Here is a 6,129-nt window from a genome sequence, read left to right as displayed (position 1 = left end):
CTCTCCTTCCCTGCGTCTTAATTTCTTTCCATTTTCTTCTCCATTTATCTATCACACACGCACACACTCACACACCCACATGTATATGTTTTTCTGTGTGTAAACGTAGGTACGTGTATCCATGTATCTATCTATGTGTATGTGTGTGTGTGTATGTGTGTGTGTTTGTGTGTGTGTGTGTGTGTGTGTGTGTGTGTGTGTGTACAGTGTTTCCTTCGATTTTTTCTTGGCATGACTCATTTGAGACGCTTTTCAACAATGTTCACTAAAACTCTATTATGTTGCAGTATTCTTCTTTAATACTTATCTTTGTTTATTTTTCTACACAATTATCTCCCTTTATAGCCCTCTTTCTCCTGTTAAGCATATTATCATTTTTACAAAGTCTGTATTTATTGACTAATTGAAATATGGGTATAAATCCTCAAAATAGTACATATATTTCTTCTAGACTATACAAACTCTCCCTGGTTGCAGCAAACTTAAAGAAATAATGCAAACTAATTGCAAAATTGTACTGATATATATATATTTATTTGTGGGTCATAGTCGCCGACCTACATCTTTTATTCTTTGTTTACTAATTAACTGACCGAAACGAATTTCTTCCTCCAGTGTGAAGCGGTATGTATTCTCTACCATTAGGGTCTGACGAGTCATTCATAGGACTAAGTGCTTAATGGATGCAAAACTATTGGTCGCTCTATGATTGGACACATACTTAACTGCATATGAATATATTACTGCCCTATGCTTCAGTGTGTTTTTCGAACAAGTCTGTTAACGAATAAATCGTAATTTATCTCCTGTTCTTTCTCATATTCCTTTATTACAGTAGTACCTCGGTTTACGAACGCCTCTAATCGCGAATAAATCATGCTTCATCATGCTCTAGCTTGACAGAGCTTAGTCATTCCAAATTAGTGACGCCAGGAGCATCATCATGCGTAGAGATGTCCATGTCCACCAGTGCTCTCCATCGCTGGTGGTCCCGTGCCAGGCCATCTTCATCCTTCAAGGTGACATCGACTTTCTGGAGTTCATCTTCAATTATGTCCAGCCATCTGGTGTGAAGCCTGTCACGGGACCTCTTCCAGCCCACAGCTGCGTCGAATGAGAGTAAAGCCCTTGTAGGATGATGTAGTAGGAGACTAGAAAATAGCCGTACCAGCACATGCGACGGATAGGTATTGGCCTCGACCTAGTGGAGTTTGTCAACTCCTTCATCTACCTGGGCTCCCCAGTCATCATCAATGGAGATCTGTTCCGGGAGATCAACTAAACGTGTGTTCTGGCTGCTGGATCATGTACTCCCACTGGAAGCCCCTCTGGCACCACTTCTTTAACTCCCAGAAGACGAATCACCACATCTACAAGGCATCGGTCCTTTCCGTTCTCCTCTGTGGAGCAGAAACGTGGCCCCTGCCGAAGACACTGGCAAAGAGGATCGACGCCTTCGATAACAGAGCTCTGTGAACCATTGAGAACATCATATGGTACCATCGACCCGTAGCATTCCATGTCATAGCATATATATATATATATATATATATATATATATATTCTTTATTCGTGGATTAGCAAACTTTCCATTGACTTCATGTGAAGAGAAGATTTCACAGCGATTATCAAGCTTGCAGCTTGAGAGTTCGTGCTGGTCTCTCCACAAAAAGAAAGAAAAGATATATATATAATTAACACTTACTGTGGACAAGGCTTCGTGGCGTTCGCTCCCACATGACCACAGGCCATTCCTCTCATCTCTATCTTTTCTGGACGCGTCGTCCTCTAAGATGGACGTCATTTTTCTCTTCCACTATTTTCTCTTCCACTATTTTCGCCTCTTTTATTTATTCTATATCCTTTCAAAAGTTCTCCCGGGCGTTACCCATTACAACGCGTCTTGGCCTAACAGCTCTTAATATTTGTGTTCGTCGATTGTTTAGTCTGTGCGCCCATTTTGTTGCTGTTTGTTCCTTCCAAGCTCTAATTCTCCACAAATTTTATATTTTCAAAATTTCTGGATGCTTCTGCAAACGAATAAGAATGATTATGTGTCCACAGCTTTTATTATTCCAGTCATTTATACAGCATATTCAATTGAAATTTTTGTTCGACATGTGTTTCTACTGCGTGGATATCACGAAATGCTGTTTTTATTTCCATCCTGTTTGTCTGCATCTAGATTTCATTTACGTTATAAACATGCAATTTTATTCAACGTGTTCACTCTAATAAAGTTTAAAGTGAACTGAAGTGTAATCCGCGAATAAGGATATGTTTAGGAAAAAAAGAAATTGCGAATAAAACATACAGCAAAAACATATGTTGGACAAAGATTTAAATTAAGGATGCTGTATAAATGACTGTAATAAGAAAAACTGTGTAGATGTATAATTCTCCTTATTTATTTGAATTGCCTCTGATATAGGTTCAGTAAATGTTACAATCCAACGAAGCGAACACAGGATTTAGCCATAGAGTGAAATGCATTAAGATTGTTTAACTTAAATAGTCTTAAGTAATTTCTTGCCATTCGATGTGATCAGTCATACTTTGAATGCTGCTAGAGTGTTTGAACGGGTACCTGTGTGGATCTGTTATTCCTATTTGTTCAATAAACACACACACACACACACACACACACACACACACACACACATACATGTATACTTTGATAGATTTCGACCAGTATAGGCCCAGGCCATGTCTAACTAAATAGTACCACCTGGTGAAGTTTTTTAGTCATATATGGGGCACCATAGCCCTCTCTAGCAAAGAGATATTATTGTTAGAAACATATCCGGGTGTAGAAGGTTGGTCCGGGATTTTTTGAAGAAATTTGTCCAGTGAACATTTGGATTTTATAGGATCCGTTTCCGTTTTGATATTTTAACATCTTTTCTTTTCCATCCTTAACAGTTTGTTGAGTTTCTATGGGATACCTTTCCATAAATTCTCATCACACACCATATACAAAGAGTCAAAATGAACTCTGACAGCTACAAAAAGCAGTAACCTCATTATGTTAACAGGTGATGATACGAGGATGATGATACTAGGAAAGGGGTTGGAAAGGTATTTAAAAGTTTAGCCGTTATAAAAGATTTTTCGCTTGAAGTGTTTAAGTGTTTTTAAGATTTTGTCCTTGCATTAAGAGACTAGTTCAAAATTTCGGTTCCCGATTTGGCCCATGAATGTTAGCATGTGATAGGATTCTTTCTCTCAAAATTGGCAGGATTTTTTATTAGCTTTGGACGGTTGTGGTGTATGAGTACAAGGGTTCATCCGGATTAAAATTAGCCTACAGCAGTGATTGTCAGGCACAAAATTAGCATACATGCGGCCCAACGCCATTTATGGGACTCGGGCTGATTTTATGACTTTTTAAGGGGGAAAAACATGTGTGCGTTTTATGCCATTAAATACGGCTTGTAAACCAATTGCTGCTGTGTGTCCGTGATTGAAAATTTATAGCAGTCATACTGTAGGCTTTCTTTTCAATTTATTCTCATTTACGTGTGCATGCAGCACTGTCCCATATATGTAAGTAATATTTTGTCTTTGAGGATTAGCAATTAACCATGGCTGAAGTATTTCTTTGCTCTAATGAAGAATCTAATTAAATAACTAAATAGTCTTTTGATACGCTGTTGATAATGTAGAATAACCGCGAGATTTCATTGATGGCTAATTCTTATATTTGTTACTGTATTTGATAGAAACGAAATCGAAAACCGTAACTTGAATAATAAAGAAATCTTCCGAGTTAAGCAGTGGTGAATACTGGAAGCATCTTGGGTATTCGTCGCTGATCCGTGTTTGTATACATACCAGTATTTTAATATAAGGCTGTTTCTTCAAGACTGCATATCAATTAAAAATCATTTAAAGTATGAGAAAGATATATTCATTGTAGAAAGTGAAGTAGTGTTATAGATGATGAGGATTGCTGATGGACAACTCTAAAAGCAACGGAGTAACTTAGAAGTAACAGAGACTGCTAGCTTAGAGTAACTTTGATTCAGAATAATTAAACATTGTTTGGAAAAGATATTAAGTTCAACTGCTAGACCTTGAATAGTGGGATGACCATACGCATCATTGTATAGTGGTAATTTTGATTGAGATATTTGGGTAGGGGTTCTAGCTTTTCTTGTACCTACTTCAAAGCATTATTTCAACTCAAGACTGACGGCAAATAAATTAATTCTATATTGTTCCATATGGTGGGGAAAAAAAGAACACTTAATTCTGAATAGTTCTATAAAATGTAAGATGTTCATGAATATGCCATAAAGTAACCCGTAGCCCTATTCTCTACAGTAAACCTTAGGCCTCAACAGGATATTTACTACAAAGAAGTACTGATGTATATGTCCCTTAGAAAAACATCATATACTTAGTGCACTCTGTTATTTCTAAAAAAGGAGATCGCGAATGATTTACTTTTATTTGCCAACAAGAGTTCAGAAAACTCAGAATGTAAAACATAGTGTTCAAATCTCTTCTCTAACGAGAATTCCTCGTAATGCAGATCGTCCACATCAAGGAGTTCTTTGTGGAGATTATTACACAGCAAGATATATCAATTAGTATCATTTAAACATAGTACTACAAGTTCAAGGTACAATCTGTCATCAAGAAGTGTTGGTTCCGCTTGGAGACTTCTGTCTATCGACGATTAGATTATATGGATGGGCAAGATCACAAGTTGCGTTGCTGTGATATGAACTCGTGATCACGTAGCCTCAAGGTAGACCACTTACATTATTGTCTCATGTAGTATCTGAACGACTCTTACTCTAATCTACTTCAAAACGATAATATAATGTATTTTGGGAAAATATGTTCAACAAGGTTAGACAAAGCAAAAAGTCAATTTATGGGTACTTTGAGGCTTCCATATTATCAGTAACACGCACATACACGTGTGTGTGTGTGTGTGTGTGTGTGTGTGTGTGTGTGTGTGTGTGTGTGTGTTTGCATGAGTGTATATATATATGAGTGTGTGTGTGTGTGTGTGTGTGTGTGTGTGTACATATGTAATGTCCAAACAACACGTTGAGAGGGCACAATTATAACAGAAGTCTCGCTTTCTTTCTCTCTCTCTCTCTCAGTGTTAAAGAAGATAGGGGTGGGCAGCAGGCATATGGAACAGCGAACGAAGAGAGGGAGCAGAACATAGAAACAAACAGATCGATATCGGTCTATTTGTCTGCAGGATATTGATTTCGTTAGACCTAACAACGTAACAATACATACTAAAATAAATAGAATCTACAAATTAAGCTTTGATTGAATTACACTTTTCTACCATTCTCTTATCGTGACTTGCTATTGTTTCGGGTATTTCTTTTTACAGCTAGACAGAACTTGTTAAGAACGAAGCGCTTCCGTTGAGTGGTCGGAATATGACATCAAACATCTGGCGAGCCTACTTTAGCCGAGATAAGGCGGCTTCATTGTTTTACCTCACTCCGTACAAGACAAGACGGAGCAACTTGAAACGTAAAAATAATTATTTTAATTATTAATTTAACCCCTTCCCCTACCTATATACGATCACAACCGCCACTCTTCCATCTCCCATTCTCTCCCTCTCTTTCTACAAACATATGCACATATATATATATATATACATATATATATATACACACACTTCACATACACATACATGTACAAGCATACACACACATACACACACGCGCGCGCAAATAAACATATACACAGACACACTTATACAATATAAACACACAGACTCACATGTAAACACATACACATATACACGTACAAATTTCACATACACATTAACGCATAGACACGCAAATACTCGAATATTACACGCACAAAGCAATACAGAAGGAATATTGCGAAACAGACCAACGTGAAACTAATTAACGCCTAGCAACGAGGTCGTATATATACAAACACGAACGCATTCGATGTGAGGTAGGTTGTGCGTATGTATGCTGCTGTACATTCATTCATATATACATACATACAAACACACACATACATACTTATACACATAACTATATATTTGTATATATATATATATATATGCATACATGAATAATTTTATGTATGAGTGAATGTATATATATATATATATATATATATATATAT

The sequence above is a fragment of the Octopus bimaculoides genome, chromosome 6, assembly GCF_001194135.2.
Source record: "Octopus bimaculoides isolate UCB-OBI-ISO-001 chromosome 6, ASM119413v2, whole genome shotgun sequence".
Taxonomy (NCBI): Eukaryota; Metazoa; Mollusca; class Cephalopoda; order Octopoda; family Octopodidae; genus Octopus; species Octopus bimaculoides.
The sequence above is the reverse complement of the archived record's forward strand: the minus strand, read 5'-3'. Positions refer to the sequence as shown.